General features: G+C 40.0%; 1 protein-coding gene across 1 annotated transcript in view; it reads right to left on the bottom strand.

The window, feature by feature from the left end:
• Positions 1-16,095, bottom strand: part of sorcs2 (sortilin-related VPS10 domain containing receptor 2) — a 312,610-nt gene that overhangs the window by 118,240 nt on the left and 178,275 nt on the right. The gene's annotated exons all lie outside the window — the stretch shown is intronic.

The raw sequence follows: 16,095 nt of genomic DNA, 5'->3' as shown, positions 1-16,095 counted from the left end.
AGGATTGAATAATGAGGGGGAAGAGAACACTGGCCAGAAAATAAAAAAGAGAGATTAAGTACATCGCATTGTTAGAGCAACAGGAATGGACTTTGGGCTTCATCTAATTTTTGATGAAGACAAAGGGGCAGGGTAAGGGAATGGGGAGAGGAAGGGATGGGGGGAGGGGGAGAGAGAGGGGGGATATTTCATAAGGATAATTTAGCTGTAGGAACATTACGCACCTGCTCTTACAAGTCAATTCACAAGACATCCAGTGATCTGGTTCCCATTAAGCAGATACATTAATAAGCTGACCTTGCAGGCACAATAAGGGACAGATATCCACATGCGCATGTTTTAAGCAAACAGAACTAAGTCTCATTACTCAAAGGATGGTTCTTATTATGCAAATCAGGCACCTGCAGATAGTACAGTATAATTAAAATCTTTATGAAATTATTCATACAGTCATCTGGATTGTTAGCATATTGAAATTGTCACTTCTCAAACAAAAAAGAATAACATCTCCATGAAATCTGAACTTGATTTGCAAAAAAACAGCTGTAATGAAGCTTGCTGCTCATGCAAAATGGTTGTCCTGGCAACCAATCAAGGAACATGCGTGTGTTTTTTTTTAAGTCGCCGACTGCTGGGTGGGAGATAGACAGAGAGAGTGAGTCTTGTGTGTAAAAAAATGCTACCAGCAATTGTAGAAACATAAAAGGCTGCCATGACCATATGTGTGACTATCTACTTCGGAAGAGTCAGACGCCTAACTGGAAAAGAATTAGCCAAGGTATGCAAAGTGGCCCACGGGATGCCTTGGTGACAAAACGCAACCCATCGATGTCATGCTTTCTCTCCTGCATTGTGCTGTGGCTTTTGATTTCAGGCGCCCCAAATCTCATGGTCTTCACAAGTAAGATCGCAAATTTTTAACTTTGGAAAATTCCCAAGTGGTGCCTGAGGCCTTTTACCTTTCCTCTTCCCAATCCCAGAATTACACAAACCATCATGTACTGAAGAAAATGCATCCAAGTAAAAATTCACTCAAGATGCTATAAATTTTGAGCAATAAACTAACTCCTACAAATTGCTGCCGTCGATGGATTGCTCGGGGAATTAATGGCATCACAGATTCAAGGAGGTTGAAAATTAGGAGCTTTAAATTGGTTATACTCATCCCCCCCACACACAGCTGAAATTGTAAACATCACCAGTTGTAAGCATGTGGCTGAACCTAATGCAGACAGTCAAGCAATGACTCACGCACATTTGATTTATGACCAATTCACAGGTTACAGAGATGATCACACAAAACCTGTGAAAATCAGTTCTCATATTTTTAAACTTACTTTTTGGGCGTTTTTGCTTTTTTTTAAGAAAGTTAGGAAGTAAAGACGCACAGCCTCACTGCCAATGTCACTCGGTTCAGTTTTTTTCTCTCTCTCTCCTAGAATAAGACTGGTTTCCAGGGAGAGACTGTGGCTGTGCGTGTCTGACTGACTGAATCACTGCTGTTCTTCAGAATAACTCAGCCAAATTTTCCACGTGAGAAATCATGAGGGAGGAATGGGGGGAGAATGTTTTAAAATGTACACGCTGCACTTTTCACCCATGGAACAGATGAAATTTACAGCACAGAAAGAGGCCCATCAGTACTGTGCTGGCTCTGAACAAGCTATCCCGTTTAGTCCCATTCTTCTGCTCTTTCCTCCTTGATTTGTTTTTAAAAAGCAAATGTTTTTTCAGGGTTAAACCTCAACCAAAAGGAACAAACAGAAATTAAGGGATGAAATCTGACATTTCATACATTATCATCCCATTGAAAACATTGTACGTTTCACCCCAATCATTATCTGATTTGGAAACTTGGGAAAAAATTCCACCTGGGCCTAGATTTACTGATAATTTGTAGGCGAATGAGGCAGCCAATTTGTGCACAATAATGAAGTGAATGACCAATTTTAGCTGAGGAATTGTCAGACAGCACAATGGAAGGAACTCTCTTCACTTTGAATAGTGCCATGGGATCTTTTATATCCACCTGAAAGACAGATGAGACCTATGTTTAGTGTCTCATCTAAAGGATGGTACCTCTGACAATACATCATTACCCTGGTACTCTTAATTTTAACAACAACAAATTACATTTGTATAGCATCCCAAGGCGCTGGACAATCTGGGATTTAGACCCAAGCAGAGGGTTGGAATCAGCAGGGTGGGGGACAGGGAGAATAAGGGTAGTAGAGTGGTTGAAAATGTGGTCAAAGAGACATTCCTTGAGACATTCCTTGAAGGAGGCAAGTGAGGGGGCAACGCAAAGGGACTGTGGAATGGGGGCAGAGAGGCTGAAGGCCCAACCACCAGGAAGGGGATGTGGAGCAGACTGGAACTTGCTGAGCGGAGGGAACGGACAGGTTGATATGGGGTTAGTAGATCACAGACGCAATAAGGAGCAAAGCTTTAGAGTGCCTTGAAGGCAAGGACAAGGATTTTGAATTCTATCTTCTGGGGGATGGGGAGCAAGTGGATCTGGGCAAGGATGGGGCTGACAGGGTCACAAAGCCTGGTGCAAGAGAGGACATGAGCTGCAGAGTTCTGGATGATCTTGTGGAGGGAAGAGCTGGGAAGGCCGACAAGCAGAAAGTTGGCATAGTCGAGCCTAGATGTGATAAATGCATGGATGAGAGTTTCGGTGACCTGAGAGGAGAGGCAGTGGCAGAGCCGGGCGATGTTGCGGAGGTGGGGTAAAGTAGAGCCTGTCATGGCACATATGTAGAGTAGAATAGAACTAAACACAGGTGGAACTCCTTCCTTTTTATTGTAACATCGGAAATGTAATAGATGCGAGTAAAATAAACTTGATAAAAAGTTGTCATTCCCAAATCCTTTGTTCTCCAAATCAATGTCCCAGGTTGATGGGAGAACCTTTTGTTGTAGCTTAAAAGTATTTCTCCTGTCTGATGCACTGTTTGACAATATTTTTCTTATTCTGTCACCTCTTTTAGGGCCTGCAAAGTCTTCAATCTCTGTGACAAAATGAACATTTATACATTGATACAGAATCCTGGTGTTAACTTTGTTTCCACTTCACACTGGCAACACATTCAATATTGTGCTCAATATAGAGTAGAGTCTTAAAACGGAAGAAAAACAAACTGGGTACGTATTTGGAATATAGAAGCAACAACCACACTTCACATAGAATCTGTAATACAAGAACTCCATGGCCAGCAAGACTGTGAAAGAGGCATTCTCCAAAATCTTTCTATGGTGTCAATGCAATCAATGGATGAAATAAAGAATGGGAGGGACGCAAAGTTATCTGATATCGGACTTACTCAACACTGCTCTCTGAGATTGGAAACAACACTGGCAGCCAATGTGCAAACAATGTGCCCGTCATTTCCTCCCTCCCCTCTTTCGAGGCACGTCTCAAAACGCACCTCTTTCACGGTGCTTTCTCTCATCTTTCCCTCAATCAGATCACCCTTTAACTTTCTAAACTCAAGGGAACACAGAACAAGTTTATGCAACCTGTAAACTTTGTTAAACTCTAGTCCTCCCGACTTGAAAGGCACTATATAAGTTGAATTGTATTGTAAAGCACCATTCGGACTGCCTTCGAGCTTTACCATTGTCAATGCTACATGGGGATAAAAGGTCACACCCCAAACCAGTCTGTAATTATTGACTGAAGTTATAATGCTTTTGAACAGGTTTGATGTGATATCACATTGAATCTGAAACATCATATATTGTTTGCTCAATACAGTCTCTCTAATCAGTACCTTTTATAAAGTTATATTATTTTTAAAAGATTTAGGATCATCTTAAGGGTCCTTTCTTTGCTCTCCGCTTTTTCCTGCTTTTGTGGTTTACAGTCAAGAGATCCCCTTGGATGAGCTCAATGCCTGATAGTACAAACAAACAGAGTTTCAACATCTGACTAAAACACTCTGGGTTAGTATCTATCATTCAGCGTTGCTTCGGTTCCTTCTCCCCATAAAGCTCATTAACTTTCCCATACATATGGCCAGCCGATATGATCAGTAATTGAAATATTAATGAAATCAACAAAAACAGGAAAATAAAATTTGTCCCAGCAAATCATGAACTGTTTTCAGAAATACTAACATCGATATATTCCCTTTTCCGGAATCAGGCTATTTTGGTTTCCAGAGGCTGAAGAGCTGTTTATTACTGAAGCATTAATAATGTGCAAGTGACTCAATGACGCCTTTCACCGTGAGATGAGTCATCAAGTTGTGTCAGTAAACAAACTATGAAGCTTGCTGCAAACATTTTTTTAAGCATGAAGCCTGTGCCTTTTCAAACTATCAATCTATAAAAAACAGTCGCTCCATTTAACAGTATATCTTCCTGAGATGAAAGACGCTATATCAGATGGATTATTATATTAGATCTCTCAATTGCACATTTATCACAAGATAAATAAACAAACAAACAAATAAATAAGATATATAATCATTGCATTTTCCCATCTTCTAGACATCTCAAAGAACTTCACACGATATACTGTAAAGTGAGTTGACTGTATATTTGTGGGTGAAACGTGGAAGCCAATTACGCACAGCAGTCCCACAAACAGTCATGGATCGAGTAACCAAATTGTTATTTTATTTTTATTTATTTCCTTGAGGGATTATTATCAGGCATGTGGCGTAAAGAAACTTGCTCAAGGTTTCGCCCTGCCAGGAATCAAACCCAGGTCACTCACTTGTGAGGTGGTTACTCTAACCACTGAGCTACGGGACTCCACACTGTGTGGATGAAGACATTAATCTCATCTATAGAGAATCTACAATCTTCCGATCGCATAGTCCAGTGTCCTGGCCTCAGCCATTCTTCCTGGTAACAAGTTCCTTCTGTTGCCCTCTCTCTGTGTAAAGTCTTGTCCAAAAATTGCTCCCTACAACCCTGACCCCGTTATGTAGTTAAGCATCCAATATGTCTCTTCTAGTATGTCACAATAGGAGACCATAACCATTTGGGACTGGTTGCAACCATATTGCAAAGTTAGGGATCTAAATTGTACTGACTTGCAATAGCGTAATTCCTTAAATAAACTGCAGGAGCTAGGATAAATGGTGTCTGGTTCTGGTCTGATACAACAATGATGGGCCATGAAAGGGATAAACAAATGCAACTGCTTTCTTGTTGAAAGGAGAATAATGAACTTGAATCTCCACACCTGATCACTATCCAGTTGTAAAGTGCATGTGTGTTAACATTGAGAGGAAATGGGATTGGATTTGGCTCTAATTCTCTCAAAATGAAAGGCNGGGGGGGGGTGGAGAATAAGTAAATACCTTCCAAATATAATTGTGGGCAAGCAGAAGTGCAAAAGCTATTGATAAAAACAAATGTAATTTGCCCATTTGCATTGCCTCAGAGAGCAAAACAAAACCATTTTAGCCTTGCTTACGAGAACAAAGTCCCATTAAAATCTCATTATTTAACTGGAGTTTTAAATGAACCTGCTAAAACATTTCAACACAAAGTGCAAATCGGCATCAAATATGCATGGATAGCTATGTATATAATTGACACGATATTGCAAACACAAATAAAATGAAAAACCTCATGACAATAAAATAAATGTTGGGTGGTGATACAATGAAGATTTGAATTTATATTACACCCTTCACTCTACTGGAGTCATAGAGCACTGATGCATTATTTTATGAAAAATATCAACTTTGCTTGCTTATAATACCTGTAGCTATTTTTGATATGTGGCTAATGAACACAAGAGAGCTTTCAATTGGGTATGGGATAAGGCAGGACAGTGGAATTGAATGATAATCTTGTCTGAGAGCTAGTACAGATTCAATGGGAATAGCTATGAATGCTGATTCGACAAATTAATTCCAAATTGGTTAATCTAAAAGTTACTGTTAGTCTATCTGCATTGGCTGAGATATGTTTCCCCAGTTGGAGGCCATCCAACTCATGATCCTTACAGCCAGTGTTGAATAAATAAAACCTTACTTTTGATATAGAGCCTTATCATGTCAAAAATGTTCTAGGCACATTCTCTTCCAGTAGAGTGCAGTGACTGTGCATTTGTAGGTGAATACAGCATCTAATTTGCATATGCAATGTACCACAAACATTGTATATCTATTATATATAAAGTTAATGATCTGGAGAATTGACCCAAAGAGACTCCCTTCTCTTTTCAAATAGCACAATAGGATCTTTAACATCCACATGGACAGATGGATGGGACACAGTTTAATATCATCCACATGAGTTCAAAGTTCCGAAGTGGGGCTTGAACCAACCCACGACCTTCTGACTCAGTTGATACTGCGGGGGCAGACTGACACTGTTGTCTGGTTCTTCAAGTCTTCTGGAACAATATTGTTCATTTCAGGAAAATGGAACATAGGTAAAATTTCCAAATACTTCTCTCATAGAAACAGGCGTAGGCTATTCAGCCCCTCGAGCCTGTTCCGCCATTCTGTATATTCTGTATACCATGTATATTCTATGTAATTCTATGCAAAGTCAATATTTTAATGTTATTGACTATTTGGTAGCACTGTCTCTTTAGTAACATTTAATATCATGTTGATAGAATAGATATTTGTACACAGGGTGGGTTATTAACTAAAATGTACAGCAATGTTTTAACTACATACTATTACAGCCTTTTTCCAAGTCTTAGACTAAGGTCACAAGTCTTTTTTTTTCCTAGGCCAGGCACGACAAACATGTGTTTGCATATGGTGTACAACAGACCCCAATTTTTCCTTTGATGTAAAATAAGGTAAGCTTATTGAAGAAACAGTGCCCAGTGCCTTCATTCCACCGGGTCTGGCCTCCTCCTTGTCCCCCGAGTCCTCCGCTCCACCTTCGGCAGCCGTGCCTTCAGCCACTTTGCCCTGAGGCTCTGGAACTCCCTTTCTCACTCCCTTCGCCTCGACCACTCACTTCCTATTTTCAGGTCTCGGCTGAAGACCTTTCTTTTCGACCGCGCCTTTGGTCACCTTCCTCCCCCTGGCTCGGCCCCAGGAACCATTACTGTGAAGCGCTCTGAGACGCTGTCTAGCGTGGAGGGCGCTATATAAATCCAAGTTGTTGTTGTTGATACTGGCTGCTGTCCACTACTGGCTAAATCTGGCCAACTTTTGGAACGATCTGTAGTCGTTCTTGTAACAGCAAGTTACAATACCATAACAACCTGGATCCCATCGGTGGAAAAACCATAGAAGAAAAGCCTAAATTGTCCATAGAAACCACAGAGGGTAATGACCATTTGAATTGGTTTTGAGGAAAGGGGTTTGAGGTCAATAATCTGCTCTCAGTTTAAGAAGACGCTTCGCTTGATGCTGCAATCGGAAAATGGTGTCAAGTAGTTAGTATTCTGGTCAAATGCCTTCCTTATCTGAACCTTTCTTTTGATCATATCATCAATAGCGAGGTTCAGTGGGTGCTGATAATAAAGGTGCCTCTTGTCTCATTGAACCATCATTCTTTCCCATATTGTGTATATAATAAACAGTGGATGCCACTTAAGGTGGAGCCCAGTTAACATCGGACGCCAGGTAAATCAGACAAAATGGCTGGACCTGATTCATTTTTATTCTTACCTATTTTAAATATGATGGTTACTTCGGACAAAATTCTGGTTAATCCGCATAAATTCTGCCCTGCATCTACTCACTCTGTGTCTCGAGCGGTTCCATGAAGCCACGAGCGTCTCTGTGATGGAGATGTGAGGAGTCAAGTTGCGATTGATTGACAGCTGACTCCAGCCATTCACAGGTGGCTTTGGGCTGTCAATCAGTGAAGGGGGGGTGGAGCCGAGAAAACCAAAAGAAACAGGGGAGGGATCATAAGGAGTTAAATCATGATTGATGGACAAGCCTGGAGCAGTTTGTGAATGGCTGGAGTGCCAGGGAGTCAATTGGAGCCACTGCTAACTGGTCCCCTTTCCGTCCAATGGGAACGCAATGGTAGGGAGGAGGGGCTCCCGCCACTTCTCTGTTGGGCGGGAAGAGAAACGGTCGTCCCAGAAGTGGCCGGTTTAAGTGACTTCCACTGTATATGATAAATATATCATTTATTTCATATTCCTGATTTTAATTATTTAAGTTTTGTCTCTTCTTAACCCATCGGGTTTTATTTTACTTTACCTGCCGACTTGCCTGTACAGTTTGATGTTCAGTGGATCAGTCTTGCCTCCTTTCAGGCCAATCTGTGGTTTCAGTTTGTCAGATAATACTTTTGTATTTGGTTTCCTTTCAATAATATTTGTTTAATCTGTAAGACCGTCAGAAGTGCCAGTGCTTCTCAAATCAGTCTCAGGGTCTAATTGGAAAAACAAGCAATTGGTTTGGTTCCCAAACCGGTTGCTTGTGTTTCCAATTCAGGCTGATGGTGGCCTCAAAGTCACCACTTCAAGGTGGTGGACAAAATTGTTTTGGATTACGATTGTGACCTGTGATTTGATAAATTATCACTAATATTAATAACTGATAATTGTCATCACTGATAATTTAATTATATCATTATACTGGTGAATAATAGGCTTGATAATTATCATCACTGATAATAACCTTAATTATATCATTATACTGGTGATAATACCCTTGATAATTATCACTGGTGATTATAACCAAAATAGTGATCAGCAGATATAATAAAAGTGATGATCATCAACAGTAATAATCATAATAATGTTATTATTTTATCACAATGGCTGAGCCTGAAGCTTCCTATGGGTCACTGTTGGTTTTAGTGGCTAGCAATTCAAAGGCCAGTTCCTTGGCAACTGTGCTGTTCCCTATTGATCAACCTAATATTCCATAAACCAGGACGTACACGCTGGAAAGTCCAATGGCAGCCACAAGCAGCCTTGGATCCAAACATTGTTCTGGAAATTGTGGGTGGATGGTGGTGAATGGGGTCACCCATGGCCATACATTGACAGGGCGGAATGCACTGTGGTTCACCAGAGATAATTATCACTTGTCCCAGATGATATGGTTTTAATTACAAATGTATTAGCCCTGTCTGTCTCCCCACACCCCACATGGATTTGGACCTTACTGTACTTAGATTTTTATATTTCACTGTACCTGGCTTCGCACCACCATTACCCCAGTCCTTGCCAGGCTCTACTTCATCCATATTGCAGAACAGATTGATTTCAAGTTCCTCAGCTCACATACAAATCATTTTCTGTTTTGGCATTTCCCTGTCTCTCCGACCTATATCCTACTCCTCTAATCGCCTCCTTGCTCCAGCTTTCTGCATGTCCTTCATATGGTCCTCTCCAGCATTAACAGCCGCGTTTTCAGCCACTACACCCCAAAACTATGGAACTCTCTGCCTCAATCCCTCCACTTTGCCCCCTCCTTGCACATCTTCAGACGGCACCCGAATACCTTCCTCTTAGATTGTGCCGAAGGTCAATTCCCCTCTCTTCCCGGCTCGACATCAAGCTCCGCCATTATTAAGATCTCTGAGACGCTGCCCTATGTTAAGTGTGCTACATAAATGCAAGTTGTTGTTGTATTATCACACCTGCTCATTCAGGTAACCTATCCACCTCACAACTGCCTGAATGAACAGCAGTTTTGCAATGCACCAAAATGATAAATTCAAAATTAAGTCTCCACTCATGTTGTTTGATGCTCCATGAAGAGAACAGTGTTCCACAGGCTTTACTGCTATTCTGTTATGTCAGTTAGTCATAGCCACATGTTTATCTGAGAAAAAAAGTTTACTTGGAAACCAATTGTCTTTCTCAGACTAAACACAAGCTGTTCAATCATAGCACGATTTCAAATCTAGACAAACACACACAGTACAGAGCTGTTGCCTTCACAGATTATTGGAAGCATACATTGTGTACCCTTCGGCTTAAGCAGATACCATCCTCTCTTCTTTTTTTGCCCCCTGCATACTCTGCATGCCTAGATTTTAATAAATTAGCTGCTTAGCACTCAAAGAAAGCTAAAAAAAAGAAATCTACAGTTGTGTGATCGACAGTTTAAAAACTGGGCACAAAGGCGATGTGTCACAAGCTCCACTTTGATGTTCAGTGACAGACACACACTGCAGTTACAATGCTGCGATTTCAATGTTATTACCCTTCATGAATGACAGTACAAAGATTAGCAAATATAAGATAGTCAGCAACCTGCATTAAGTTGTCAGCTCCGTAGAATGCACCATGGTTGCCACGCAGCAATTATCCTTGGTGGAAAATAGTATGATTATATGTATGAAAGTCTCAAACTTCAAGCCTCGGTGAGAAAATGATCAACTTATCTCAGTCATAATCAAAAGGTTGTAGAATTACTAGCTTAAAGAATTTTAAGTAAAATGTAAGCACAATACATATGACACTTAAGGTTTAATCCATGATTCCCCAGCTACACCAATTACATAACTCTACACTAATGTATTGCAGTGGTCAAGAATGATGATCAGTATTCAACTATGTCATTGGACAACTTGGATGTAGCCCAAAAGTCAAATGAAGCAAACCTTACCAGATATATGACTCCCTGTGCAGCTGGACTCTAAACAACGTTTGCCAGTACTGTTGTGGTGGTGGTGGTGGCGTCATGACCAGGGAACCCGCAAACTCGATTGAATACTCACTTGAATGGAGACTCAATGTCTGTTAGAATGTTGCATGGTATGGTTTCAGTCATTTACACCCCACAGGTAGCAGGAACTGTCTCACTGGGAAGGAATATGAACTGGTTTATAATAATAATATGTTAAAGGAGGTTGTTGTTGTTTGAAGGGCGCCTAATTGCATGAAAGCTCATCGCTTGTAAGAATGTGTAATGTGTGAGTGTGAGAGAACAAGAAGACAAGAGCATAAAAACACTAGGTGTTTGAGCAGGCAGCAGAATTGCACATTGGAGAGACTTGTATCAAGAAGTGGTTCGGCTCGCTCCCCTGCTCAAACCATAAGTGGCAGCATTTTATGTATTACGACTCCGACTTAATTTAAGGCTTTGGGGTGAGTCAAAATATATGCTTGTGTCCATTAAGTATTTAACATTTAAGTGCGTATTTTAAATTTGTTAATATAAACGGGATACTGATTTTGTGCTCCAGTCTCAAAAAAACCCAACTCTAATCACCGAAGCATTGGATATAAAATACCAAGCTCCGTGATACTGTACAATTCAAAACAGTGCAAAGTAATAGCTTAAATTGGTAGTGAAAACACTACCTCTTTGAGCCTATGATCAACTCCCGCATTCACCCTTCCCACTCTCTCTTCGCCATCACTCGGCACCTGACGCCATTATTGTGAATTGTTCCAAGATGTTATTCCTACATGAAAGACACTATATAAATGTTGTTGTTACTGCAGGATAGCTCTCACAAACTAGATTTCCAGGGAGTCCTTTGTGGTGGAAGGAAATGAGGCAGGAAAGAGCAGACATTTTACCAAGTTGGCATTCCATTCATCGAGATCAAACAATCCCCACTGTCTAACACTTTGGAAAATGTGTGGGCTCTGCTCCAGGTGGCAACCTTCTCAGCCTTCTATGGGAACAAATTTAGGTTCATTCACAAAATACTGCAACAACCGCTCTAAAGGCATGACCAGCTCACAGCGGAGCAGGATGCATTGAGTCACACCATTTAACAACCTCAACAATGAAAGAAGTTGTCCTACTGTATGATGTACAGTTTTATAAGACAAGTGACCCATGGAACAATACTCTGTTGTTCAGTAAACATCAAGAACTGTGAAAGCCTTCTGAGCCTTTGTTACAGTCTGCAATTTCAATTCATTATTCTTATCTCACTCATGCTGTCTATTCCTTTATGTTAATGTGTCCTGGATTTCACAGGCACAAATTTCAAAATGTAAAATCGAGTCTACTTTTTTTTTAAACTTAAGCTTTAATTATAACACTATGCAATGAGGGTTTAAAACACTCGCACCTTGAGGTCTAAAACAGCAATTTCAAACAAAATTCCTTAATTAAGGAGTATCACATACATCTTCAGGCTTAAAATAAAAGTATATATTTTATAGTGCCTTATTACGTTGAAATGTCTTTAAAGCCTTACATCAAGTGTAATGACTGCTTTTAAAGCAAACACAACAGCCGTATATGTCAGGATAGTCCAACCTAACAGCCATGAGATTAATGACTAAATAAGGATGATTGGCCAGATCAATAGGAAAAGTCATTTCACTTTTTGTATAAAACCATGGGATCTTTAAAATCCAACTCTACAGACAGACAAGACCTCAGTTTTTAAAGGCAGCAGCAACAATAATGCAGGGTTCCTGTAGTATTGTATTGGAGTGCCAGCCTGGAGCTCAAATACAGATGCGACTCTGACACAATCCAGGTTAGAGAACTACCAACTGAGCCAATCTGACCATGGTCAGAGTATCGGAGTCCTGGAAATGATTTGACATTTATCAGTTAATTGCCAACAGGTGAGAGGATATCACACCTTAGGGAAACAAATGGCAATTTTTAACAACCAACATGAAGAACATCTCCCCTGTTAGCTCATCTACAGTGGGCCACTGGCATCAGAAGAATGGAACAGGTCCACACGCCTACCAAACTCATGAAGGAAGGATGAATGGAGTTGAGCAGCTTCAACAGTGTGGGGAAAGGAGGGCCTAAATAAAGATTAATGTACTGTGTATTGCAAAGACCTAAAGAAATGTTTAAACTCTGCTAAAAATATATACTATTCATAATGAAGAATTCATTGAGTGCTGACAAAATAACAACCCAAGCCTGGTCTTGAGCAAGAAACTAACAACTTAACATTTAAAGGGTTCCATTTGTGTTCTCACCATAAAATGTAGCTTGATATAATTGCAGACAACCAGTTTAAGCACCTCTACCACTTGGGAGTTTTTTTTATTGCACTCTGCACTGTACCGCTGTACTGCACTGCTCCGAGATGCCGTCTGGGATGAAAGGCGCTATATAAATGCAAGTTGCTGTTGTAAACTTTGCATCATACTTAGATTACAACATAAACTAGAGAAGCATTTATTTTGCATTACATACAAGAGATTGTCCCAACTTATTCATGTTAGACAAAAGGAAAGATTACAGTATTAACAGAAATTTCAGATAGGTTAAGTTTGTTTCACTGAGTGCATTCAAGGCCATTTCTCCTATTGCTGCAGTATAATCAGAGAAGAAAAGTATTTTTAAAATGAAATCAGATTGTACCCGCCTAAATCAATTGGCGTCCTCTTTAATGTCAGACAAAATAGATTATGCATAGTATCTACTGAAAGAACATTGTGCAATTTCATCAATAATCTGTCATGCAGACAGAGACTAAAACTTAAAACTTCAGTTTTAGATCCACAAATGGAGGGAGATTAACATTATCTGTCAAAATCCAGCAATCATAATTTCTATTTAAGGAATATGATGTCAAGACACAATGTCACTTTGCTTGTCCATGTTAATAAGTAATCTACTCTTTCAATAGATGGTGGTTCTAGCTTGACAAGCAGCTTTAACCTTTCCAGACAGTGCTCTCAATGGCAAGACATGTGGTTCTAGCTGGTTGGACTCCAGCAGTACCCCAACACACACTCAGCATTTGTTTCTTGCTAATTTGTACCTAATATTCACCAGGATTAGGTAAGCAGGGTGCATCCCTCCAGGGAGAGAGTGAAATATCCATGTGTGGGCGGCATACATATATGGAACTTTCAGTCTGGTTGGATACTTTTAAGAATGGTGATGGGATCCCGCACATCTCTCACCCGCTGACCCCCCACCCCTCCAAGTATTAAAAATGCCATGAGCAAAATATTTTCAACCAATTACAATACACAGTATAATGTTCAGAAGATGTGTCTAGTACAACTAACCAGGAAACCAACACTTTATAGAAGAAAATACACCATAAGATAATAATATATATCCATGTAGTTATTGGAGAAAGCAACATAAACACTGAGAAGCTCCTTTCACCTCCAATAGCCTCCCAGTCACCCAGCCCTAAATTTACAGTAATGATGAAGCAGGAGTATTGGAGAGGATTATGGATAAATTCAAAAACTGTACAACATTCTTTTGCACTTGACCTTCTCGTGTTCTGTTCCAAGCTGAAAGTAGTCACAGGAAGCACCAAGGAATCAGTTTAAGAAATTGAGAGTGATGATCATTCCTTCATTCACACACATCTATTCTCACTGTCACTCTACTTCTGTGTCCACACATACTCCCTACTGTAACCACATTGGAAACACTTGACATACTTGTAGTCCCTTGTGCAATATTGCAGCCACTTACTTTTCTCAGCTTATAAACATAAACAAGTATTCAGCCAATTTATAAAACTCAGTTAAATCTCAAAGTTTCTTTTCCATAAGCTATATGGATGTTGAAGATGGGTGTATAGAATTTCTAGGACTGGCACACAATGATTCACTATTTACACATACTGTATTTGAATGTACACTTTGATGACAAGAAACGGTAGCTGGGTTAACATGAAGTCAACGTCTGGCACTGCATTAATTCGAAAACAATGCAAACAGTGAATTCTGGGTCTTGAGAATTAACTAACACTGCATGAATTGTGACATTTGGGGAGTGAGTGAAAGGCAGTTTACAATGGCATCTAAATCCCCTCAATTAAATTGCAAATTTATTATGCAGTCATGCATGCATAATTCTGGAGATTTACAGAAATTGTTTTTTTCCATCCAGTAACACGATGTGGGCATGCTTGGAAGGCTGAACTGGATATTCACCTCTCGAAAGGTTAGCCTGACTGAAATTCAGTTGATTATTGCACTGTTTTTAACTTCTTCATTCATTCATGAGAATACAGTACAGCCCAGTATGTAGTCAATCACTTTAGTTTGTTATTCATGTATTCAGCTGTTATTTTACTGTATAATGTGAGTTAATCATGTCAATGGGGTATGCTATTCCATTTTAATTAAAACAAAACTGAGTAGTACTCTGTTTATGGCAAAGATTACAGCAGGAAATGCCATTACCCAATCTCAAAACAGCTCTGCCAAAGTTGGCTGCAACAATGTGTGATAGACTCTGAGCGAACCTTCAGACATTCCAGGATTGAGCTTCCTGGTTCAACTGTTGCAGCATTTAAACAGAGGAATCAGTTGCACAAAGTGAACAACAAATAATCGTGTTGGATCACTGCCGATTTATCTAAGCAGGTTTACAATGCCGTCTATTCGTGATGACTCATGAAGCAATCAGAGCAGATCCAGAATTATCACAGCTTATCACCTTCAGCAGCAATAATCCATTGACCTTTCTATGAAACTGGTACTCAATGTAACTAGGCACTGTGACTGTTTGCAAAGATAGTTTTGAAAGGTGGCAATGGTCAAAATAGGAACATCTATCAATGATCCTTCTCTATTATTATCCACTGCAGCTTAACTGCTAAAAGTGTCACCAGCAATAACATTTGGAGAAGACGCTTTCTTTCAAGTTTGATTATTTGCTTTATCTATTTGGCAGTACCCATACTGTGTAATATTTTTGCCAACAATATGTCCACATATTGAGCTTGCTGTCATCGGAATATCCATAGAAAACTCGGAATAATCAGGAATGAAGTGTTGCACCTCACAACACTCTGCTGTACAACCACCACTGCTGTACCCAAGTACTTGTACAGATAAAAAAGTAAACTGTATTTTTAAAGTTCAGTGAGTTACCATCACTTGAAGATGAACCAAACCTGAATGTTGTAGTATTTCCAATTAATGGCATCATGCTCTGCTACTGTCAAGTGCTCTGAGACGCCACCCTGTGTGAAGGGTGCTATATAAATGCAAATTTTGTTGTTGAATAAACGTGGTTTGGAGAGGCCAAAGATTTCAAAGAAATTCCAAGATCCAAATAATTGGAGTGGTAGATACTAATTAATTGAACACATTAGGGACAATCTCTTGCACATTAGACAAGATTTGGTTAGACAAGGGGTAAGGATGAAGCGATCCATCTCAGAGATAAATACATCTCATCTCCCGTATGTGTCATCCTGGCTGATTTGGTAGCACACTTGCCTCTAAGTCAGAAGACTGTGGATTTAAGCTCCTTGTTAGGATTT

This window comes from Callorhinchus milii, unplaced genomic scaffold, assembly GCF_018977255.1.
Source record: "Callorhinchus milii isolate IMCB2004 unplaced genomic scaffold, IMCB_Cmil_1.0 Scaffold1, whole genome shotgun sequence".
NCBI classification, from domain to species: domain Eukaryota; kingdom Metazoa; phylum Chordata; class Chondrichthyes; order Chimaeriformes; family Callorhinchidae; genus Callorhinchus; species Callorhinchus milii.
Note: the sequence above shows the minus strand (reverse complement) of the source record. Positions and strands in the feature narration are given on the sequence as shown.